Source organism: Nomascus leucogenys, chromosome 3 (genome assembly GCF_006542625.1).
Source record: "Nomascus leucogenys isolate Asia chromosome 3, Asia_NLE_v1, whole genome shotgun sequence".
Taxonomy (NCBI): Eukaryota; Metazoa; Chordata; class Mammalia; order Primates; family Hylobatidae; genus Nomascus; species Nomascus leucogenys.
In genome coordinates, this window is record NC_044383.1 from 118,030,745 (window position 1) to 118,057,390 (window position 26,646).

Below are 26,646 nucleotides of genomic sequence, written 5' to 3' on the forward strand. Positions count from 1 at the left end.
TGGAAATGCCGATCCATCCAATCTCAATCAGCTTCAACCACACAAGATAAGATATCTGGCGGAGCATAGAGGCTAATGCCTGAAATCCCAGAACTTTGGGAGGCTGATGTGGGAGGATTGCTTGAGCTCAAGAGTTCACAACCTACCTGGGCAACATAGTGAGACCTCATCTCCACAACATGTGGTAGGACTTCCAAAAATGGAGAATGCAATGAGTTCATGCTGGTACCAAGCACTGATTTTAGAGAAAAACACCAGGTGGTGGTGGGAAGTCACTGTGAATCCTGCTGACCTAAAGAAAAAAAAAAACCAAGGCAAAATTAATATAATTATAGAGCTGTATTTGGGCCAAGTTTGAGGAATGCAACCCAGGAGCATAGATTCAAGTTGCCCTGAGTATATGCTGTGAAACAGTTCTTTATAAGAGGCAGAAGCTGGCAGTATTTGAGATTTGGGTGTAAAAATTATAATTCAATTAGCTTCCTTTTCCTTCCGTTATGATCGATTATCTTAACTGTAGAATATGGAAGGAAGAATGCTCAAGCTAAGTCTCTGCTCTTAATCAGACTTGGAGTTGACATTGCTCCTTTGGTTTATAAAATTTGTTGTCTGTCCAGCCATAGTTGAACATTTTAATTCATAATAACCAGAGCATCTTAAGAGGCCAGAGAAGTGTTCTCTGTGTCCCTTATGGTATTTGTTTCACATATTCTAATAAAATACATAAAGGATTCCTAGGAACCCAAGACTGTTGTGTTTACTATTAGGCAGAGGATAGTACCTGACACTCAGTGTCAGCTTTTAATTGCTTGAATGAATGTACTGCATTTTTAGTTAGACTGAGCCACACTTTGATTTGGAAAAGGGGAAGATGGGAAGACTGAATACACAAGCAGGGACCCATTAGGGTCTGTGATGGTCAGGAATCCACATAGAGATGACACTTGGGTATAAATTCAGGGGTAAGATTAAAACTGGGATATAATTTTATTTGGGTATAGGGAGATGGAGGAGGTAGTGAAGGAACAGAAGTACCCAACTAAGGTGAGGGTGCCTAAGAAGAAGGCAGACGGGGCCTCTGTGATAACTTGGATTCAGAATCAGAAATCTAGTCAGTGAACATTCTCTCAGGTACAAACACTCCAAGTGTGGCAGTCGGCACATATGAAGGAGGGCCTCCTTCACTTACACCAAGGCCTCTTTGGTTTTGATAACTTTGCTGCCACACCCTGAATTCAGTGTTTGTGATTCTTCGCTCTTCTTCAGCATTACTTTCTGTCTCTTCCTTTCTTCTGCCTTGAATCTTGTTCTGGTATTTCTTTCTCACCATTTATAGCTCAGCTGTTTCCACTCCATGTTGTCTCTTTCTCAGGGATACGCAGCTACTGTTTCAAAAACACTTTGCTAATTTCTATTTCACTTGTTTAGTTAACTTTGGACACTCAGTTTTGTCATCTCCTGCCCCCATCATATCCTAATCATGACTCTGAAGAAAATCCCTGGTGGTCACATTGAGAGACCTTATGTGTTCTGTATAATAAAGAACTGGGGGCCATTAACCTTTCTAGAGCATTTACAGAAATTTTTATCTATCAGCCTTTTTTTTTTTGAGACGGAGTTTTACTTTGTCGTGCAGGCTGAAGTGCAGTGGAATGAACTTGGCTCACTGCAACCTCTGTCCGCCTCCCGACATCAGGTTATCCTGCCTCAGCCTCCTGAGTAGCTGGGATTACAGGCACGCACCACCACACCTGGCTAATTTTTTTTTTTTTTTTTTTTGTACTTTTAGTAGAGACAGGGTTTCGCCATTTTGGCCAGGCTGGTCTCGAACTCCTGACCTCAAGTGATCTGCCCGCCTCGGCCTCCCAAAGTGCTGGGATTACAGGCGTGAGCCACCACAAAAAAAGACTCTTTTTATCTTAAGTAGTAATATTAAAGGTAAATGAAAATAGTTTCATATTCAATTTTGCTCTCAAGTTTGATGAATACCATTGTAAAATATTTGTGTGGCATTTAAGATACAGCAAATGTATTTCATCTATATTGTGGCCTTTTTGTACAAGCCAGAAAACTTTATCGTGATTTATAACTTCTTTTTTTTTCTTGCTATGGGGAGAGGCATTTAAGTTCCAGACAACTTAGGAACAAATAGGCATTTGGAATACAACTTGTAATTAGAGATCTGCTTTTGGTTAAAATAAGCATGCCTCCATCAACCATAAAATATCCCCCAAACAAGAAAAAATAAACAAGAAACCTTTTAGCAAATGAGCTCAGGGCCGAGCATAGATTACTCTTCTAAGCATAAATCTTGTGCAACAAAACCTGATACTCAGAATTCTGACCCAACTCGAAAATCCCTTGTCATCAGATAAAAACTAAGTTATGCACTTACCAAGGAAAGACAACGTGGTAACACATTTAAGGTTTTTCAAAAGAGTGACCAGAATGTTCAGTTAAATATTAATGAGAAGACTATCTTCTGAGTATTCTAGTTATCTGAGATTTAGTTACAATTAAGATAATATCTGTGGTGTCTTTGAAAAATTATTTTTACCTTTTTTTACTTTTAGTTTTTAGAAGAAGAGTTGGTAGAAATGTAGGTGGTAGAAGTTTAGATGGTTGCAATCATTTTTGTAGCACTTGGTAGTTTTTTTTGAGGATCAATATTGATCCTCAAATATTGATTTGGAGGCTCACTCAGGGATTCAGTCAGGTTTCCATGCAGACATTATTGTGCATAAAAACCACCTAACCACCTGGGAAGTGTTAAAGACAGATTTCTAGGCTCCAATCTCAGCGATTATGATTTATTAGATTTGGAATTGACCCAAAGAATCCACAATTTTTAACAAGCACCTCAAGTTATTCAGATGTAGGTGATTCATTTACTCTACTTCTAGCAACAATGGGCTAAATTTATAGGCAAAAGCCGCACTGTTAGTAAGTAATAGACTATGATGGTAACTGGAAGGACTTTTATCTACAGATTTTTATCATGGACTAATAGCTAATGCCATCCCATTCATTTGCTAAATGTTGTATCCTATTCATTAAGCTTGGCCTGCCGTTGGGTTTCCAACTCTCCTTTGCCCGCTTCAGTATAACAATATGTAATTAGAACCTAAGAAATTTCTGGTGTGGTGATGCTAAAGATTGCCTCTATATTGAGATATATATGTGTCTTTGGTAGTTCAATGACTAGACTTTCCCGGGTGGAAGTCAAAATTAGTGCACTTGATCAGTGTGAAGTCAACAATCAACTGTTTCTGGGAGCTTCCAAAGTAGGTATACTTTTGGGAAATTGTGCTTTTCTTCTTAGTTTGAGTTTCCTTCTTGGCTTATTTTTAAATGTAGTAGAATAGAAAAATAGAGAGTTTTGATAGAAAGTGATTTTGGGCTGTGTGAGGTGGCTCATGCCTCTAAAGGAGGCCAAGGCAGGAGAATCACTTGAGGCCATAATTTAAGATCAGCCTGGGCAATATAATTAAACCCCATCTCTCTCTCTCTCTCTCTCTCGCTCTCTCAATCTGTCTCTCTTTCTCTCTCTCCATATATACACACACACACACACACACACACACGTGTGTATGTACGTATCTCCATATTTTATATATATATGTATAATATGCATAAGAAAATCGTTTTGGAGGAAGTAAATTGTCACAGCGAATTGTCACAAGTGTTTCTCATTTATGGATTGACCATTTTCTCACTGTATTTGAGGACTTTGCACAGACTTAGCTGGCAAACATCCTATAACAGGTCTGATTTGAGAGTCTTAAAAAAAATCACTATCTTGGTTTTCAGGTGAATATTTTTGAGAAAGTAGCTTGTTCCTAAAGGTGTGTTTCCTGATCCCCTTCCTGCTTAGAAAGCTTTTTTTGACATTAGCAAGCATCTGGGGGGTCTTGATGATCTCTTATGGTTAGAGAGAGAGAATTGAAAAGAAACTCAGTAGATTAAGACATTATTTGCCCTTTCACTGTGTTGACTTTTACACCGTGGTATTAAAGGAGGGATGGCACCTTAGCAGAAGTCATTGCAATGACACCAATTGTACAAGTAGTCATGCACTTGCAATAAAAAAAAAAAGCCATTTCGCTAAAAAGAACACCTTAGATGAAGCAATAAAAACGTCCTTGATAAGGCTGAGCGTGGTGGCTCACGCCTGTAATCCTTGCACTTTGGGAGGCCGAGGCGGGCGGATCACGAGGTTAGGAGATCGAGACAATCCTGGCTAACACGGTGAAACGCCATTTCTACTAAAAATACAAAAAAAATTAGCCGGGCATGGTGGTGGGCGCCTGTAGTCCCAGCTACTTGGGAGGCTGAGGCAGGAGAATGGCATGCACCCAGGAGGCGGAGGTTGCAGTGAGCCGAGATCGTGCCCCTGCACTCCAGCCTGGGTGACAGAGTGAGACTCTGTCTCAAAAAAAAAAAAAAAAAGTCCTTGATGAAGCAGATTTAATAATCTGAAACCTAGATTACCTGTCTTTTTGATATTCTATGTGACACAATTGGAAGTATGCATGTAGCATATCTGCTGCATACTGAAGTACTGTTTTCTAGAGGAAAAGCAGCTGTGCAGTTGTTTAAGTTGCAAGCTGGACTAATTTTTTTCAAAGAACACCATTTTTATTTGAAAGAACTGACAAGCTTTTTATTTAGACTTATTTATTTGACATATTTTCTCAAAAATGAGTGATGTTAGCTTGTCCCTTCAAGGAAAACCTATGAAGCTATCAGCTGTCTATGATAAAATCTGAGCTTCCAAGCAAAAATTGGAATTTTGAAAAACTTGTATTTGCCATTTGAGTGTAACAGCTTCCTGATCCTTACACAAAATTGATGAAGATAGCGAGGAATGTGGTTTTTTTTTTAATGTTGTTTAATGACGTGTTAACATTTGGAAGAATGATAGAACTTAGTGAACCAATATTTTCCAAAGGACGAGTGGATGATGTTACAAAATTATGCATTGGTATAATTTCCATTCAAAGTGCAAGATAGACTAATGGATTTTAGTGTAACAGTATGAAAAGTTCAGTAATATCTTTTCCATTTTTATGCCATAATTTACTTTTTTCAAAAGACAAATATGAGATAAAAATTAATTCAAGAGCACAGATATATGCATATTATCGAAATGAATACAATGTGATTTATAAATGAGAACAAATTACCAATGAACAGTATTTCAGAAGTTGAAAAGGTGACACTAAATGTTAAATACACAGCCTTTTATTTATATTCTTCAGATTCAGTTTTTTTGTGAATTTAATATAAAGATGAGGGGTTCATTTTGCAACCTAAAAATACTTATTGAAACTATATTAATACTTTAATAAACTATACAAAAAAGATAATGAGACAAATGTGCATTTGTGGAACTGCATGTCAGTCAGCCAGTTCCCTGCGAGGGAATTCCCAGCATTACCTCATGCATCTGTGAGGACACAGAGCAGTCCCTATTTAGACACACACATTTGTCTACTGCTCCAGCATGGCCAGCCCCCACTTCTTGATGGTTTCTTTCTGCTGTGAATATGCATGTCCAGTTGCCTGCTTCGTAGAGCAGACATTTACCTTCCTCAACCACCAGCCATTGGAGGAGGACTGAGGCCACGCAAATGATTGATTCGACCCATTCTTTGGGGAGAGTTTCCCTGGTGGCCCTCTTCCATCATCATATCTGGAATCAGATGAGTTTCCATAGCTTCTTTTTTTTTTTTTTTTTTTTTTCGCATCTTGCTGAAGCAGAGTTTTGAAAAGCAAAACCACAAACTCAGCTATTCCCTAGAAGAAATCTGTTATCAAAGATAATCTCCATGGAGACTGACTCCAGCTGTCCAACCCTTGTCCATTCCAGATGTAAACCATCTTGCCCCCCTTCCCTGCTTCGGAGTGACTGGCCATAGTTTAAGAAATTACTACTTTTAGAATTTTGGTGTGGTTTTAAAGAAGAATGCCCATAATCATCTGAAAAGGCATCTTAGGGTTGTTAGTAACTTTTAGAAGTATAATGGGATCCTGATAAGAAAAATTTTGTGAATATATTTACAAATATTTAGAAAATAGGTATACATTCAGTAATATTTTCAGTAATATTTTTAAGAACTAGGGGATGTGAGGGCGATCTGGCTGCGACATCTATCACCCCATTGATCACCAGGGCTGATTTGGCTATCTGGCTGGCTAGGCGGGTGTCCCCTTCCTCCCTCACTACTCCACGTGTGTCCCTCCCGAAGATGTGCGCTCGGTTGAAGAAGATGACCATTTCCCATAGACGAGAACCAGTCTTTGGTCAAGGGTATATGAGTAGGTCCACTCCCCTGCTAGAACCTCCAAACAAACTCTCAAGAACTAGGGAGAGGAGAGTGAAAATTAACCTAGTTACAATGATTGTATCCTTACATTCTTTTATAAATTTCAAAATACTTCTACATCTCCTACCTCATTAGTCCAAACCACGGCTCTGCTGTTATCCGTCCCCATGTTAGAGATGAAAAAATCATGGCTCAGAGAAAGTTTGGAGACTTTCCAAGATCACAAAATTAATAATTCTGTTAATCTCATCTCTGTAGTTTATTGGTGAATAGTTTTGGAGTCAGACAAAATCAGGTTTAAATCCTGGTACTGTTACTAGCTGTTTGAATATAGACAAAAATGTTTCCTAAATAGTACCACAACTGTAGCATAGAGACAAAATCATATTAGAGTGTGTTAGGAGAAGTAAATTACATAATGTGTACAAAATGGTGCATAATATGCCCTGAATAAGTGGTTTTTTCTTGTTATTGTTGATAAGCTTCAATGTGACTGAGAATTTTTTATTTTTCCTTACTCAGAAGGCACTTTACATCCTTACTACCCAAAGTGTGGTCTGCAGACTGACATATCAGCATTATCATCTTAGAATTTGTAAGAAATGCAGAATCTTGGGCCCCACCCCAGACCTACCAAACCAAGATCTGCATTTTCATAGATCCTCAGAGGTTTGTCTGAACAATTAAGTTTGAGTACCAGCACTCCATAAGGCTATGAGACAGCACAGAAGGCACCACATCTGGAATTTCCGTAGCTGGGAATTCTAATTAACCCTCGCTCTGCCACTGACTTCATACATGATGTTGTGATTAGAAACCTAAAACAAAATGAAAAAACTCAATGGGCCTCCATGACCTCAACTGTGGTTGCATTAGGTTGAATTGGTGCTACCGCTGGTTGCATTTGGCCCCTTTCCTTCCGTGAACCTCAGCGGCACATGGATACAAGTAGCCCCATTGCTCTTGCACGTATAGAACACGGCATAGTCTCCTCCCTTTGCGTATGCCGTATCTGTCTTTCAGGAACCTGCCTGTGCTCTCCTGTGTTGCTTATAATTTAATTGCCTTCTTTTACTCTGCACTGGCTTGTCCTTTAATTACTCTTTATTGCCCTTAGCTTTGCCAATCTTCTGTCTTTGCTGTTACCTGATAACATTCAGATGTTTTTCCAATTCAGCCATCCATCTATCAAAATATCATGTAGATGGTGCTTTCCATCGCACGATCAATGGAACTCTCCAATTCCAAGTTTCCACTGCAGTCCCCTCTCAACAATCAACAGTCTACTTGACACAAAACCAAAACAAAGGAATCTTATACCAACGCTTTTTCAGGTGATGTAAAATCAGGTTAAATGTCCTTGGCCCAGAGTTTATTCCATAATACTTCATCATCCAAACACACTAGCTTCCTATAAACTGCCACCCAGCACCATTTCGATTAGAATCTCTGGGATACTAGGAAACAGGTGAATGAAATATTCATGTGGGAACAGTGTGGTTGAGGAGCGTTATGAATAGACGCTGTTGGTCTTATCTACTTTTGGATTAGTCGGGGAAATAAGCAGGAAACAACTCTGCTTGGACACGATTTATTTGAATACCTTACTAATCAGCACAAAGGAGGTAAATGTGAAGAATATTGACATATATAAGTATTTATACATTTGTTATCTCTTAGAAACTTTCAAAGAAAAAGAATATTGAGTATTATGGAATGATTCAAGCAAAGGTCTTCAGAGACAGGGATCATGTAAAGGGTCTAAACTTGAATCACAAGAATCATTTGCTATGTGACCTTTGAACAATTACTTTCTTTCTTTGACTTTCGGTTTCCTTAACCGTAATATGAGGAGTTGGATTAGATGGGTTCCTTCTAGTTCCAAAATATTTGTTTTGAGAGCTTATAATATTTTCCCCCTTGTTATAAAGATACTTTCTATTGCAAAAAATTCAGACAATATAAAAAAGTATGAAGAAGAAAATGAAAATTGCTTTTGGGTTTTTTACCCTCCAGGACTTTTCTATGTGTACATATCACTTTTTTAAACAAAACGAAGATGAGATCACTTTGTGCATATTATTCTGTTGCCTTTTTTCATTTATATTCCATTATGAAAGTTTACCATTAATAGACAGCTTTCTAATGTACTTTTCATAAGTAGGATTTTGAGACTTTTATTTTAGTATCCTCAATTCAGTAGGTAATCTTTGAAACTATTTCTATGCATACTTTAGACATTCTCAGTCCCCAAGAATTTCCAGCTTTTTGGTACGTGTTTGTTTTCCATTGTATTCATTCCTCAGCTCCATCTCTCTTGCATATGTCTCTTTCTCATGGTTAAATTACCAGTTTTTCTAAAATAATGACTTCTCTGTATTATGTTTCTGCTCAGAATTTTTCTGGGACTGCCACAGCACACAATGAGAAAATATATACTCCTGAGCCGAGACTAGTTTTTATTTCCCACACTGGGGGTAACAGGAGACGTTAATCACTGTAGGGCTCACCATGAATAGTTTCATCCATTCGTAGCAGTGCTGAAAGTCTGTGACATATGTGTTCAGTCATTTATGAGTTAATATTTGTCAACCACTTAGAGTAGACCCTTGCTGGTAGTAAGTGCTATGTGTGTTTGTTAAATACATACATACCTATTTGTGTTTACTATTTGTCTGGCCCTATGCTGAAGACTTATCTCCTTTAATGGGTACAGTTCTTTGAGGTAGGAGGGAGCAAATCTGTTGGCTTGGGAGTGTCTGGCCTAGCTCCCATACCTCAGTGGGACTCAGTGTCCTATATGTTGTATAGTACATGCAATATTATGTGCATACTTTGTATTTAGGAGTTTGTAGGGCTCAGATATGTTTCAGTCAACTGCTGCTGTGATGGCACTTTGCCCATTTAGAGAGTCAAAAAAGACTGAAGATGCCTATCTCTCTTCAGCATTCCACACCTCTGAAGCACGCCTTCTGTGATATTCAGCTCAGCCTTGTACAGTTCTCCAAATACACTTTGTACAGATTATATCTGTTTTCTACCCCATAGTGATTTTTTTAACCTCTCCTTTTCTCACCCAACATCAGGCACCCACCAAGACCCAACTCAATGTGTCCTCTCAAATGAAACATTCTTTAGATGCTCTTTGGCCCCATCTCCCTGTCCCAGAACCACTCAATTGCTACTGAATCCTGTTGAGGCCATAGAGCTTAGTAAGGGCCAGACCCTGGAGCCAGATTGCTGGAGTGTAAATCGCATCTCTGCCAATAATTGCTTTGGGTGTTTGGGCAGGTCCCTTCTCTGTGTCGTAGCTTCCTTGCCTATTAAATGGGGATAATAATAGTACCTCATAGGTTTGTTTTGAGGGTTAGATGGATTCATATTTATAAACTAATGAGAAGAGTGCCTGATAGTAGATGCTCGATCAGGGTTCAATATTGTTATTGCTATGGTTTGTAACTATTTAACAAATATGTAGAGTTTCTACTGTGTGGGCAGTCTGGTGCAAGAGGCTGGGGGCTAAATGGTCAAAGGGAAAGTTTACTTACTGTCTGTTTTTTGGGTTTTATCTGAGGGGACCAGATATTTATCAAAGAATTACACAAGAATATCTCAAGTTGGAGCTGAAATAAGTGCAGCCCAGAAGCTGTGTACGGGTTAGAAAGGGAATAGTGAGGGGGAATTAGCCTTCTCCAGGAGGTCTGAGAAGGCATTTCTTAGGAAGTGACAGGCAAGCAGAAGAGGATTATGAGAAAAGGCAGCAGCAGGGAAAAGGCCCTGGGAGAGGAGACGACATGGCCCATCCCAGAGCTTGGAGGAGGCCAGGATGGCTGGTGTGCAGCACTGAGTGGAGTGTAATGGGGATGAGGTGGGAAATGTTGCCAGAGCCATCTCCAGGCAGGATTTTTGTTGTGGTTTTTGTTATTGTTGGTTTTTTTTTTTTTTTTTTTTTTTGAGATGGAGTCTGGCTCTGTCACCCAGGCTGTAGTGCAGTGGCGCCATCTTGGCTCACTGCAACCTCTGCCTCCCAGGTTCAAGTGATTCTCCTGCCTCAGCCTCCCGAGTAGCTGGGATTACAGGCGCCCGCCACCACGCCCAGCTAATTTTTTGTAGTTTTAGTAGAGACGGGGTTTCACTGTGTTGGCCAGGCTGGTCTCGAACTCTTGACTTCATGATTCACCCACCTCGGCCTCCCAGAGTGCTGGGATTACAAGTGTGAGCCACCGCCCCCAGCCGGTTTGTGTTTTAAGAGCAATTGGAGGCCAGGCGCAGTGGCTCACGCCTGTAATCCCAGCACTTTGGGAGGCTGAGGCGGGCAGATTACTTGAGCCAAGAGTTCAAGACCAGCCTGGGCAACATGGTGAAACCCCATGTCTACCAAAAATACAAAAATTAGCCTGTTGTGGTGGCACACACACAATCCCAGCTACTCGGGAGGCTGAGGCACCAGAATTGCTTGAACCCGGGAGGTGGAGGTTGCAGTGAGCCGAGATGGCGCCACTGCACTCCAGCCTGGGTGACAGAGCAAGACTGTGTCTCAAAAAAAAAAAAAAAAAAAAAAAAAAGCAATTGAAGGCAATTGTAAATCACTGAAATATTTTTCTGTTTGGTTTCTTTTTTATTTTTGTTCTTAATGACAAGGTCTGATTTACTTTTGGAAAAGTCATTTTATAATAGCTTTAGTGGCACAAACAAATCAATGGGAGCCTGAAAACTATAATAGCTTTAGTGGCACTAACAAATCAAAGGGAGCCTGAAAAAAAAAGAGTACACTGTTTTTTGTTTTGTTTTGTTTTGTTAATTGACCACTTCGTAAATTTTTTTTTTCCTGCTAGATTTTGAGTTCGTAGATGTGTTCACTCCAAGATGATAACCACTAGCTACATGTGGCTATTTAAATTAAAATTTCATTTAATTAAATTTTAATGAAGCAAAAAGTTTATTTCCTCAATCACTCTTGCCACATCCGTAGTGCTATGCAATGACACACGGCTAGTCACTTTCATATTGACAATACAGATCTGTGGAACATTTTTAGCATCTTAAAAACTTCTCGTGGATAGCATGTAAAAATTGTGATATTATAGTTTTTAAAAAATACCTTGATAGTTCTCCAATTAACAATGATGAAAATGTACATAGTACTTGTTCAAGAAACATTTACTAGAAGAGAAATTAAAAGGGTTAAGATATCAATGTTCTTATAAATATTATTTTAAGATTCCTTATCCAAATGATTATTGAATATGATTAAGTTGATTTCAGCCTAAATATATACATGAAGAGGTGACACATTTCTAAAATTCTGTTCCCTTTCTAATTATAAGCTCATATATTAATTACTAATTTTTTTCATAATAGTCATCCATTTTTCATCTTTATTAACTTAGAAAATTTTACTTCTTATTTAAAGCCCTGGAGCATACTTTTAAAAATGATTTTGAAGCATGGGTCTCTTCATTAGGTCAACATTTGTCTAAGTACATCTATAAATATTATCTTACAGGAAGAGGAAGGGTATTGAGCAAATTCTCTTCAACAATCAGACAGCTCTGTTTTAGGGACTGATATCCTTCCAGTTCGGGAGGAAGTGTTTCCAGCTAATTTCCAATGAGCTCCAGATGAGTAAGCTTTGACAGTTCACCCACATGAGGGGACAAATTCATCAAGCTACTTTTCCCCAGAGGTAAACATTGCAGCTTTTTGCACTGAAACAGCCCATCTGGTAGCATCTCACTATTGTTGTTGGTCACAGCACAGTACTGCAAATTACTCAGATACTGGATTTCTTCTGGAATGAAGGTCAAGTGGTTATAGCTTAGATTCAAATAATGTAGTTTGCTGCATAGGAAAAGCTGCAAGGGCAGATTCTCAATATTAATAAGTCCCCAAAAGAGCTGCTCTAGGTTAGATAATGCCCCAGTTTATCCAGGAATATAAGTAATGTTATTGTGCCATAACTTCAAGCAGGAAAGATTCTGAAGATGCTGACAGCTAATGATCTCTTTCACAGTTTTAAGGTTATTTTCTTTTAGGTCTAACTCATGCAAATTATTCAGGCTGAAATGGAATGCATTCCAGGTCACAGCTGATCAGTTCTAGGCTTTTCTTATTGACCATCATTTTCAAGTTGTTCAGCACAGCCAGTTTGCTTCCCTCCTTATCAAGGGACAATTCTGCAGTGAAGGCAAGAGGTCTGCAATGACTTGTGGGATCTGGGAGAGAGTGCTCTTCAAGTAGAGGGTCCTTGGATTTTTTAAGTCCTGAAAGCCTTCTAACTGCACAGTACTGAACTGTTCAGGGAGAACACAGCCTCCCTGTGTCCGACAGAAAAGGTTCCTACACAGGGGAAAGATAAGGTTCCTTCAGATTCTTCAGGTGAAATACCCAGCATGGGATTTTTCCCATTTCAGGATGCTTCAGGCAGAGGATTTTAAAATTCTGCTCCAAAAGGCCAGTGCAGGATGGTCTACTACCAGAGATGAATGGTCCACATGAAGATCCTTGAGGTTGACCAGCTGTGAGACGGCAGAGGACAGCTTCACCTCTGGGATCTGCTCCAGGCTTAGCAACTCCATTTCAGTGAACTCAAAGACATTTGTCTGGAAGACCGTTGAGCATAAAAAGATGCAGTTCTATCTTGTCTTGGACATTTTCCACAAGCTAACGTTTCAATTTCTCAACTGTCCATTTGTTACTGAGGTTGATCTGTTTCAGTTTGTTCTCACTGACCTCTGATAGGAATATGGAGAAGCGTCTGGAATAAAAAGGATCATACTGATTAGCCAGATGAAGGATGAAGGCAAAGTCGTTCTTGACATCAGGGATGTCACTATAGTTGCTTTTTTCTCTTAACACCTGAAAGGAATATTGCTTCAGGGATCTCCTCAGCATCTACCACAGCCTGTAGGAGGAGGTCAGACTGTAGAGTATATCCAAAATGGCATAAAATGAAGCCAGAAGCTTCAAGATTTCTGCGAAGGAATAGACACACTGGTAGGCTTATATCCTGTAAAAGCCTACATGTCAACTGAACAGTCAATTTAAAGAGTGATGCAGGTTAAAAAATATGGAACATAAGTTATGATGAGCACAAAATGACTTTGACTATTATCTGCTTCAGATACACACTATAAATGATGCCCTTCTGCTCCATGTGCATGCGGAATCTTCTCACTTTTTCAAACATGGCTGTGGCCTGTTGCCCCTCCTTCTTGTCCAGGCCACTGGAAGTTGGGCTTTCTATACCAGCTGACTCCAAACCGGGCTGCGGGTGGGGCAGTGACTGCTTTCTGGAATCTATGTCAGTTGAACACCCTGAGGACGAAAGCAAAATCTTGGACTCGGAGAGTTTCAGAGGCCTCACTGACTGCTTGGCCACTGTTTCTGACAGGGTGCAGGTGGTCCATGGAGAATCGAAGCACTTACAAAGGATGGCCACAAAATGCTCAAGCTTGGAGCTGGTACCTGGGGTAGTGAAGCCATAAGTTGCTGCAGGCTGCAAAGAAGAGTGTGTGCAAGAGCACCAGGTAGGGGAAGAACTTTGCAAACCAATGGAGCTGTTTCTCGTTAACAGACAGCATTGATGTAGGAGTACTGCTGTCAGTGGAGGTCGTTCTGGATTCCGAGTGGGAGCGGAAAGTGGTGTCCTGGGATTAGAGGATGTTTTTATGCTGGCTTTTAGATGTTCCAAGGCATGGTGCAGTGATTGTCAAATTCCACTTTGTATGAAGACAGCACAGAACCCTGCTCTGTGTCAGCTGGAGAGCTCCAGCCAGCATGTCCACATGATCAGCATGATGTAATACCAGAAGACATCCTACCATGATTTTAAGATGTGATAAGGTGTCTGCTAGTAAACATTTTAGCTCGGTTAGTGTAATCATGACTTTCCCTTGTAGGAGGACAGAAATATAATGAAAAAATATTAAATAAATCAGAAATGCTTCAATCAAGTGATCTATACCTTTTGAAGTCTCTTAGACATACCATCTCTGTGTTTGTCTTCATTCCTATGAATGCTGGCCGACTGGAACCCTGCAATTAGTCTCAAATTGAAAAATTTCCTGTCTTTGGCCACAGGGTCAATGGTGGATGAGGCTAATGAGTGTGATATTGAAAACACGGCGTTTTCAGTACCTGTGGGCCATCCAGGTAGTGAGGTACAGTAGGCAGCTGGAAAACAAGCCAGAGCCCTGTGTGACTCCAGCCCCGGGCCCCAGGCCCGCACATTCCCCTCCATTACCAATTTTAAATAAGTTGTCACTGTAATTGTGATTGAATAAATACTAGGCCTTTACAGAAATTAAGTGGTGGTTTATATCTCCCATTTCCCGTCCGCAGGAAGAATTACTAGAAATCCTCTGTTTAGTTGTCCTTTTGTTTGTTTCTACTGAGCCCATCTTTCAAGGATAAACACAAGGTGCCCGAATGAGTATGTTTCAAAAATTATTTCAGAAAAAAACAGCAAATAAATTACAGAAACTTAACTGCACATTATGTTCTTTCCACCCTTTGTTTTTCGTCTCTGACCCACTATCTGCGTAGGCAAGATACTTACCTAGGCAGGAAAAGCTATGTTTTTTGGATAAGATTCATGAGGCTTTTCCTTGCAGTCCATCTGTTGGGTCCTCTGCCTGAGGGCAGAAAGAGCTGTTCTGCACCATTAATAAAACTGCTTTCCTCCCTTTCCTATCTTATGAGCTGAACTAAACTTTACAATTCTTTTCTAAAGTAATTTAGTACTACTTTTATTTAACGACATGTCTTTCTTGATAGTTGCTGCAAAGGAGACCAACTATTTTCAGGATTGGGGGACAATTTTTCTTTTTTTTAAACCAACTGAAGAAAGATCTAATTAAAATATGTTTTTGCATCAAAGAGATTTGAAAATTAGAAAACAAGATAACCCTCAAAATGGGGAGTTCTTTGCCTATATTAAATTTAGTTTAGATTGTGCTTTGGGATGTCTGTCTATCTATCCATCCATCCATGTATTTATCTATCTTGGTCTGATTATTTACTTTTAGAGTCCAAGTAGAAAAACAGAGCTCATACTCAGTAACTTAATCAAAAGAATTTAATATAGGAAACAAATACCAAAAGTGTTAGAAGAGCTAATGGTCAAACAGGGAGTGGTAGGACCCTTAGGCAACCCTGAGAAGAGTAACAGAAGGAAGCCGCCACCACCTGGAGAGCAGGAAGGGCAAAAGAAAAAGGTGATGAAACCAGAGCTTGGGAGCTAGGGCTTCGCTGTAGCAGCTGGGACCCTGGGCAGATGCAGCCACTGCAGGGGTCCCACCCGGAGCAGGGAGGACAAGGTAGATACATTCTGATTTCTCCTTTCCTCCCACCCTCCAATGTTCTCTTTCCTGTTGGCCTCTCTTGGTCTGATGCTTGGAGTCTGGGAGCCTGGGAAATGTAGTAGTCAAAGTTATTTCTCTGAGTTGGCAGATCAAAAGAAAAGGCAGTAACACAACTTGGGTTTCTTGGGAAACAGACTGTTAGATGGAAATGAGCATGCCTGGGATTTCATTAGAGTATGTTCTTGAGATCAGCACCTGTGGAAGGCAAGACGAGGAATTGGGGTCGTACAGAGGATTAATGTGAGCTGCAGTGCTCATTGGGTGTGATGCTCATTGGAGGCTGTGCACCTGTGGAAGGCAAGGCAAGAAAGTAGGGCTGTGCAGAGGGTGAAGGTGAGCTGCAATGCTCAGTGGATATGATGCTCATTGGAGGCTATGCCCACTCTACGGACCTTCTTAAACTAGTGTGAGACCCTCTAGAGTGGTCCAGGAGGGAGCAACCTGCCCCAGGAAGGAGGAGAGACTTTGGGCAAAGTGGCTGTCTTTAGCTGAGACACTCCCTATAGGTGACCACTCCCAGCAGCTGGAGGAGTAGTGGTGCCTTTATCTCTGAAGGGGAGTCCAGGCACCTGACCACAGTGTCCATCACAGGCAGGGAAAGGATGTGAAAGCACTGTCTGCACATTGTTGATTTAAAAAAATAATACATTGATGAAATGTAAAAAGTGAAAGTTCAGTTTGCCTTTTTAGCTTAATTCTGTTTATGATTTACATATTTCCATGTCCCAGGCTGTAGATCTACCTAAATTAAAATATGTATATTTTAAAAGATTTATTGATAAGAAAATGTTTACAAAATAGTATTACATGCAAAAAATGAAACAAAAATTGTATATCGAATCATTTGTCAGTTATATACGTATATGGGTTTGAGTGTGTAAATGCATTTAAAACAATAATAAAAAAAAATAGGGCCAGGCTGGGTGGCTCACGCCTATAATCCCAGCATGCTGGAAGGCCGAGGTGGGTGGATTGCTTGAGCTCAGGAGTTCAAGACCAGCCTTGGCAACATGATGAAACCACTGTCTCTACCAAAAATACAGAAAATTAGCCGGGCATGGTGGCATGTACCTGTAGTCCCAGCTACTCGAGAGGCTGAGATGGGAGGATCACTTGAGCCTGGGAGGTGGAGGTTGCAGTGAGCCAAGATCACGCCACTGCACTCCGGCCTGGGCAACAATGTGACAGCCCATCTCTCAAAAAAAAAAAAAAAAAAAGAAAAGAAAATAGATCAAAAATTTTAAAAAATGAAATGGAATTTTTTTTTGGTAGAATAATATGGATTCATGCCTGTTTCTCTTTTCTCTTTTTTCTTTTTCCTTTCAATAAACATACTGTTTGAGAATAGTTTTAGATTTATAGAAAAGCTGTGAAGCTTGTGCAGAGTTCCATATACTCCATGCCCAATTCCTCTGTCATTAACATCTTACATTAGTAAGGTCCATTTGTTACAGCTCATGAATCAACAGTGATACATGATTATTAACTGAAGTCCATACTTTATTCAGAATTACTTGTTTTTTCCCTAATGTCTTTTTTTGTTTTTTTGTTCCAGTACCCCATCCAGGAATACCACATTACACTGAGTTGTCAGGCCTCCTTAGGCTTTTCTTGGCGAAGTGTCTCAGACTTTCCTTGTTTTTGATGACCTTGACAGTTTTAAAGAGTATGAGTCATGTATTTTGTGGAATGTCCTTCAACTGGGATATGTCTGATGTTTTTCTCATGATTATACTTGACTGACGTATTTTTGGGAAGCACATGACAGATGGTAAAGTGCCATTCTTAACACATCATTTCAAGAGTTTCTGCTATTAATGCTATTAATAGGTCTTGTCATTGATGATGTTAACCTTGACTACCTGGCTGAAGTAGTCTCTTTCAGGTTTCTTTGCCATAAAGATACTCTTTTTTTGTCCCTTTCCATACTGTACCTTTGGTAGAGAGTTACATTCCACCTCCCTGATGGTGGAGTATCTGCATAAATTATTTGGAATTCTTCTGAATTGGAAATTTGTTCTCCCCCTTATATTTATTTATTCAGTCTTTTTCAGTATGGAGTCATTAATGTCTAATTTATACTTTGAATTATAACTCAGTACTCTGTTTTTCATGTTTTTGCTTAACTCGTTCCAGCCATGGCCACTTGGCAGTTAATTTCTGTGACCCTTTGACGTGTGTATGTTTGTAAATGTTTAGCACTTCCTTACTTTCTGGCCCTACAGGATGTTCCAGGCTTTTAGGTTCTCTTGACTTGTTTTTTTTTTTCCTTACAGATTTCTTGATATTATATAATGTAAAACTAGTGTGTATAATCAAAAGTCAGTTTCTCCACCTTGCAAATTAGGAGTGGGCTTACATAAACCTTTGTGCCTGAACTCTGCATTTCCCAAAGGTGGGCATCACACCACCCATGCCTCCATTGCACTATATGTGTGGATTCGTTTTCAGACATCTCCCTTTCTCCAATGAAGTGATGAATAACCAGGTTATTACCTCAGAATGAAGCTGGCCAGATGTGCACTTTACCTTGGGAATGATTTAGGCATAAGATCTGGGAGAAGGAGAAAGGCAAGCGTGCTTCCTCCTGTGGGCAGGGAGCCATCTTGGTTTGTGTGATCAACCTGATAAATTCATCTCTGTTCAGCACCTGGTCATCAGCTCTGTAAACTCAAAAATCTCTCATAGTTTTTGGTGTGTCAGGAGTCCACGAAAGGCTTTACTGGACCTTTGTGAATCAGGGTCTGTCATGCAGCTGCAGTTAGATGGTGACTTACAGTTGGAACAGCAAGGGCTGGGGCATTTAGGGGCTGGCCAGGCATCTTTCTCTCTCTGCATTCAGTCTTAGGGCCTCCCCAGGTGGTCTCTGTGCACGGAATGGTTGGGATTCCTCGCAGCATGGTGACCTCTGTGTAAGGGTAACTGCTTACATGGAGGCTGAAGGCTTTAAGAGCAAGTATTCCAGTGATGGATCTACATAAGTTTAAAATAATTGGATAGGATTTTATGTTGTTTGGATTTACCAAATTTTATTATATTTGCTCCATTATTTATAAACAGAAATTTAGGTTATTTGCAAGTGTTTGCAATTCCAAACACTGCTACAATAAATATCTCTGTGTGCATATCTTTGTATGCTTTTGTGAGGATTTCTAGCAGATAATAGAAATGGAATTGCAAGAGTGGTAAATATGCACACTTTGAATTTAGGTAGATTCATCGAAATGACCTTTTAGAAAGGAACTTAACACTTTGTGAAGACAGTGTCAAAAGAGTATTTCTCCTCAGGTGCTTGTCAGTGCTTGTGATTATCAATCTTTTTAATGTTTGTTCATTTTGTTGGGTAGAAAAGGGACTCATTGATTTGTAGTTCTTTGATTTTTTTTAATGAAAGTGAATGTTTTATATTTTTATTAGCTATTTTCTTTAAATAGTTGGTTTATTACTTTTGGTATTTTTAAAAATTGGGTTTTTTTCCTACTTGATTTTTATACCCTATTATCTATTGTCATATATCAAAAATGTCTTATCCTAGTTCCCCATCCCAATGTGGTGGATTTTTTTTTTTTTTTGGCTTTACAGGAATTTTCAATTTTTATAAACTCAAATGTATCAACTTTTCCATTATAATTTTTGGATTTTGTGTCATACTTGTAAAGCAAAATTGTAAAAATATTTGCTCATCTTTTCTTCTGGTGATTTTATTTTATACCTTTAAACATTTGCTCCATTTGCCATTTTATTTTGTTGTCAAGCAAGAGATAGAAAGTTTGTTTACTAAGCACTTTCCTCAAGATCTTTTTTCTCAATAGATTGCCTTTCTTAAGATGCTGAAGTAAATCAGTACAATAGATAAAGAAAGGCCACAAAAACAGCATTTTTGCTACAGTGATAGTCCTACTGAAGACAGGAGACAGTTAAAACCATCAGACCAAGAACAGAGGAGTGGATGTTTAATAATTCTGTGATTACTTCTGGGGGTTAACTATTTGCGGATCTAAATAGAAGTTCCAGTGGCTGGAGTCTGCATCTGAGGAGGGACCCTTTAGCCTTTTAAAGAGTGATTCTGCTGTGCAGTTGAGGTGTTTTCTGTCACTCTCCTTATTGATGAAATGCTTGTGTCTCAAGATTCAATGACGGTCTACAAGTCATGGAGTGAAGATGAACATCAAAGCTCAACGAAACCATTACTTTATACTATGAGATGGATGTTTTATTCTTTGACCTTTAACTTCAGAGAGAAATGACCTGTGAAAGCACTTGGTGAGATCTTAGTAAAGAAGTGATTTGCCCACTGAGGCAGAAGTTATAGGTGCTGGTTTTCTTTTTCTTCGAAAATGTTTGATACTTATTGAAACAAAAATGAAAGAGCATAATAGGAGAGGAGAATAATTGCCCTAGAAATATCAGCTGTCTGGAGGGCTTGCAGAAACCCAGGAAAGGTTTCAAATATAAAGGGCCTGCTGCAGGTGAGTTTCTGACCCCTTTTCTGCTTTGCCTGGGGAAGTGAGGCTCCTGGGCTGGTGTTTCAGGAGCTTCTGAAGACAAGCTTCTCATTCTAATAGCCTGTGTTCAACCAAGAATCTTATGTATGTACATATTTGAGGTAATAGTCGTTTTGTTTTTTTTTTCTGAGATGGAGTCTCGCTCTGTCGCCCACGCTGGAGTGCAGTGGCGTGATCTCAGCCCACTGCAACCTCCGCCTCCTGGGTTCAAACAGTTCTCCTGCCTTAGGCCCCTGAGTTGCTAGGATTACAGGCGTGTGCCACTACGCCAAATTTTTTTTTTTGTATTTTTAGTAGAGATGGGGTTTCACCATTTTAGCAGAGACGGGGTTTCATCATGTTGGCCAGGCTGGTCTCGAACTCCTGACTTCGTGATCTGCCTGCCTTGGCCTCCCAAAGAGCTGGGATTACAGGCGTGAGCCACCGCACCCAGCCGAGGTAATAGTCTTTAAGAGAAGAGGGTACAGGATATAGGGTCAGTGGTTATTCAAATAAAGGTATGATTAGTTTCCAGAGAGAAGTAAATTTGTAGACATTTTACATTTATTAGGTACCATAGAAAATATTTAGTCCAACTCTTTATTTTTATTGATAAAGGGACATAAATAATGTAACTTTCTCAAGATCACAAAGCTCCAAAAGTAATACATGTCTTAATTCAGATATGAAACCATTGAGAGTTACTGGTCTCTTTGTGATTATGGTCACAATTTCACCAAACTTATATTTTTAATTGAATATGGCTGGAATTTTAATGTGTAATTTACTTACAGTTTAACTGGTAAAATATGAATCATTCCTGCTTTCTTAAGCCAGTCATTTAATTTGATACTTCATTTTAACCTTTCCTTCTAAAAAAATTATTTTGTCAATTGTCATTACCAGCTCCCATGAGTTACTGATAGAAGTTTTCTTTGAGTCTGTTCTTCAAATGCTTATTTATCAGGATAATTAATTAAAAAGAGAAATGATGTAATGATTATTTGCTTAAATATCAGAGGTACTAAAATACCTTTTTCTGGATTACTAATTTTAGTTTAGAGAAGAATCTGATAGTTTTATTTGCCCAAGATACTAGTGCAACCAAGTCTATACTATGTTTATCTAAAATAATTGTTTATTTTTATTTTTATTATTTTTTTCTTCAACTTCTATTTTAAATTCAGGGGTACATGTGCAAAATGTGCAGGTTTGTTTCATAGGTGAACATGTGCCATGGTGGTTTGCCGTACAGATCATCCCATCACCCAGGTATTAAGCCCAGCATCCATTAGCTGTTCTTCCTGATGCTTTCCCTCGCTGCACCCCTGACAGGCCCAGTGTGTGTTGTTCCCCCCTCATGTGTCCATGTGTTCTCATCATTTAAAATAATTGTTTTGAGCTGCATTTTCTATTACCAGTGACTGCTAAATTATATTAGATTTAGGGGATTGTGTTCTCTTTCATGTACATCATATCATACTTGAAAGTTAAAAACTATACTTGCGATTATCTTAATTTTTCATTTAGAGAAAGGTTAAAGGCCCAGATCCCCTAAGTGACATATGGGGACCACTTAAGGATTTCCATCTCATGTCGTAATCGTAAAACTTCTCAAACTTCTCTGACTTTATTTCTCTTGTCTTCTGTTCTTTTAAAAGAAAGATGTGACAGAAAGCACAGAAGATCCCCAAAAAGAGTGTGTGGTTTTCTTTTTTATTTTTTGAGATGGAGTTTTGTTCTTGCTGCCCAGGCTGGAGTGCAATGGCATGATCTCAGCTTACTGCAACCTCCGCCTCCTGGGTTCAAGCGATTCTCCTGCCTCAGCCTCCCCAGTAGCTGGGATTACAGGCACCCGCCGCCATACCTGGCTAATTTTTTGTATTTTTAGTAGAGACAGGGTTTCACCATGTTGATCAGGCTGGTCTTGAACTCCTGACCTCAGGTGATCTGCCCACCTCAGCCTCCCAAAATGCTGGGATTACAGGCGTGAGCCACCACGCCCAGCCGTGTGTGTTTGTGTGTGTGTGTGTGTGTGTGTGTTTTAATGAATACTGTTCTCTTTATTCACAATTAGCATCCACTTAGACAAAATCTTATTGTTCTCTTTATTCACAATTAGAATCCACTTAGATAAAATCTATTAAACTCAGCCTGCTACTAATTTCCCCCACTTACCAAATAATAAAAGAAGTTGCTGTTTTTTTAAATGCATGAGATTCATGACACTGACACAAATTAGAAGCAAGTACTGTTTGACATGATGGCATACGTCCAGCAATTTCATTAATCATTATTGTAAAAAAAAAGGGTTGATGGTGGATTCTTGGAAAGTCAGACAAAATTGTTGTGATAAGTCTTTGAAGCATGTTTTTGTGGACTTCTGTCTTAACATTACTCATTTTAAAGCCAATATCCTTCCTTTTATGTTTGTGGAAAGTGCAGTACTGTCATCCATAGGGCAGAGATTCTTTTTATCCATAGAAGCAGGAATCCCTTTTTAGGGAAAGTGCTTGTGATCTTAGCTTGCTTAGAGCTCATGCAGAGAGGTCCTAGACGTGCTTTAGCAGCTGGGCTTGAGCAGGTAGTGACAAGGACTACCTTATGTGTGGATCTGTGCAGAGGCAAAGGAAACCAGTAGGGTTCCCCTCTGTTACGTTGCCATTAGCCTACTGATTGCTTCTTGTCAGTCTTTACAAGCAGTGGTTTGGTAATAAATGACCTTGCCCACCAAGAACAAGAGTGAGTTTTCTAGCTTATTTGGGGTTCCTGTTGTCATTGTGTGTGTGTGTGTGTGTGTGTGTGTGTGTGTGTGTGTGTGTAGTTTAATAAATTACTTTAAAGTTTATAAAGGCCAGACACAGTGGGTCATGTCTGTAATCCCAGCACTTTGGGAGGCCAAGGCAGGCAGATCGCCTGAGGTCAGGAGTTTGAGACCATCCTGGCCAACATGGTGAAACCCCGTCTCTACTAAAAATACAAAACTTAGCCGGGTGTGGTGGCGCATGCCTGTAGTCCCAGCCACTCAGGAGGCTGAAGCAGGAGAATCGTTTGCACCTGGGAGGTGGAGGTTGCAGTGAGCTGTCATCACTGTACTCCAGCCTGGGTGACAGTGTGAGACTCTGTCTCAAAAAAAAAACAAAACACCCAACCAACCAAACAAACAAAAGTTTATAAAATAACTCTTCCATTACTTCTTTACTACTTCCCCTTCCTTCTATCATTGTCATTTTCAACCTATGCCAGCTGTAAGTTAATAGATATTCCTATAATGATTTCTGTGAATCTTGAGACCTGTTAATCAGATAATAAATATTACTATTCCCATAATTGCCAAGGCTGACATAATTATGAGGATGTAGGGCATTCTGCTCTAAGGCAATTATCATATTAGATGTTCCGAGGCATCACATAGGCAGGCATTAATATGTAATCTTTAGTGTCTTCTACATGTCTCTTTTGCTCTTAAATCATTGAGTTAATTTTATTCATTTTATTTTTCATTTCTAGAAATTTTATTTTTTTTAGCTTTCTAGATCTTTTTAAAATAATATACTGTTTTCCGTTACTATTATCTATCTTACCTTATTTCTAAGTTTGAACACTATTTGAAGAAATGACAATTCAAGAACTAGTGAAAGACACCAATCTTTAGATTCATGTAGCTTATTGAATCTTAAGTAGAATAGATAAAATAGATATATGTTGACAACAGAATAACATTGTAGAACACAAAGTTGAAAATAAAAAAGTTTAAAGGTATTGGAGAAAATAAGACAGATTCACTTCAAAAGGATGATAGTCTTGATTACTGGATTCTCAGTGGCGATGATTAAAGCATAAGGTAGTGTAATGATATCATCACTGTGCCAAAAGAAAATAATTGCCAAACTGGAATTTGCATATCCAGTAGAAATATCTTTCAAAAACAAGAATAAACCAAAGACATGTACAGACTAACAAATACTGAGAGAGTCTGCTATCAGGAAAAATCTAAAAGATGTACTTTAGGCTGATGATTCCAGATGAAAGCTGAGAAGAAAAAATGCATAAAGAGAGTGGTAAATATTTGGTAAGTTTAAATGAACTTATAAAACAATGATGCCTTAAGGGGTTTACAAGTTAGAATAATAGTAATATTAAAAGAAAAGTCTGAAAAGCTATAATCTAAGCATCCATATTAACAGTAAGAAAAAAAAAAGCGAAACCCAGAACATTAAGCCTAGATATGAAAAGAAAGAAAAATAAGAGTAAGACCAGACATTAATAAAATAACAATAAGCATACAAAAGAGAAGATAAGATTACTCCTGGTTGGCCTCATTAAGCAAAAAACAAACAGACAAAAAAAGGGCAGCAGTGCGAATCATATCAGGAATGAAAAAGAACACAAATAGAGAGGCTGCAGACATTGAAAGTATAACAAAGGGTTATTATAAACAACTTTATAACAATATGTTTGAAAATGTAGGTGAAATGAAAAATTACAGGAAAAATACAACTTATCAAAATGACCCAAGAACAATTAGAAAATCTAAGTAATTCTGTAACCCATGAAGAGATTGAACCACAAATTAGTAAAGTTCTTACACAGATTTTTCTAGGCCCAGATACCTTCACCACTGAGTTCTTCAAAACCTCCAAGGAGAAATAAACTCTAATCTTACCGTCCTTACAGCCTAGTTGATGAAGTTAGCATGGCCTTTCACTTGAAGATCTTTTTACTGTTGTTGTCCTGGAATTTTACAATGATGTGAATCGGTATGAGCCTTCTTCTATGATTTATTATTTTGGATACTTGATATTAGGACTCTTTGATGTGAAGTTTTGTATATGTCTTTTTGAATCCCATTGAATATACTTAATAAGATGTGTTTTTATTTCTAATTTTTTTTCTCTTCCCCTCTCCCCTTTACCCTTCTGTGTTCATCTTAGACTTTTGTTTTAGGCTTACCTCAAGTGACTGGTGAATCGTGGTGATTCATTTATATTTAAGGATGAGAGATTAGGTAGATTTCATGGAGCTTTGAGTATTCAGGCAGAATTTGTTTACTGGAGTTTGCTTAAGGTAAATAGGCAGAGAAGGAGCTTACTATTATGCTGAGAACCCCTAAAATGCCAGAATGAGGAAGAGTTTACTCTGGGTCACTAATACCCACACTAGTCCTGTGGTTGTCCTGTGTACTGAATCCAGAAGTACATGGGTCCGTTGGAGAAACTTTGGAAAGTAAATATAAACACAAGAAGATGACAAAATAACTTGTAAGCCCATCCATCATCTGTACATTTATGTATAACCAAAAATTGGGACCATATTACCCATTCTGTTTTATAATCTGTTCTTTGTACCCAATAATGTGTCATTTTTCCATGTCAATTAAATATTCTTCTAAATCATCACTGTTAATGGCTGTATAACAGTTATATAAGTGGTCTATATTTGTTTAGCTATTTTCCTACTCTTGGACATTATGTGTATGTCTATTTTTTCTTATACATAGTACTGTAATGTATATATTTACATCTACATATTTGTACATACTTTCTTAACCTTAGTATAAACTCCCAGAAGTACAAATAATATAGATGTTTTATGGCATTTGTTTTAGGATTTTTCACAGCTACTTGTACCCAAAATGCTTGGATCAGTCTAGGGCTGCAATATATTAAAAGTGCAGATAGATATGAATCTGTAGAAATCTCTAATATATTAATACAAATTCATGTTTATATGGATTCCCTTTTCAGTAGCATGGGCTGGAAGGCCACTGTATACCTATAACTAAAATGTCTAGTACCATCATTTCCTGCAAAATAATATGCTGTATTTCTTCTCAGATTCCTTGCTCCTGCATGGTCGTCAGCTACTGTTGAAAACAGATGACTGTAGAACTAAAACAAAAAAAGGAAAAATGTTAATGCACTGGTTTATGGCATTTAAGAAAATAGGAACTGGGCTGTCCTACAGCTGACAAACATTGGTAAAGTTGTACTATCCCTTTGGAAGAATCTGTAGTGGACCCAGTCCTTTCAGTGATTGGATACTTCTAGTAGGAACTACCATTTATTCAGTAACCTGTGCCGTTGTCACCAATCTAGGCATGTTTTGTACATTCTGCCGAAGGCTCCTGCCAACTTTATGAGGTGGGTATTATCACCACTTCATAGATTTAAAAATAAGGCTTAGTGAGGATTTGAAATATTCCCTACTTTCACAGCTGCTGGTTGTCTAGAAATCAGAAGAATGCAAGCCGCCTGAGACCACTGCAGTTGTTTTGTGCACAGGTGTCTCTCCCACACTAGGTCAGTGCTTGAGATGTAGTAGGGTCTCAAGAAATATTTGTTCAATGCTGAATAAATGAATTGAAAGGTGGGATTTGAACCAAAGTCATTTTGAACTTGAAGCTCTTTCTACCAGGCAGATGTCAATTTCTTCAGTTTTCGTGTTTCACTGAGAGATTGTGAGATT

The 26,646-nt window shown here is 38.8% G+C and overlaps 1 protein-coding gene and 2 pseudogenes across 1 annotated transcript in view; 1 reads left to right on the plus strand and 2 right to left on the minus strand.

The window, feature by feature from the left end:
• The window catches only part of ENPP1 (ectonucleotide pyrophosphatase/phosphodiesterase 1), an 85,662-nt gene that overhangs the window by 5,918 nt on the left and 53,098 nt on the right, over positions 1 to 26,646 (plus strand). The window lies entirely within an intron of this gene.
• On the minus strand, positions 5,586 to 5,883 carry LOC100604494 (annotated as a pseudogene).
• On the minus strand, positions 11,825 to 14,277 carry LOC105739547 (annotated as a pseudogene).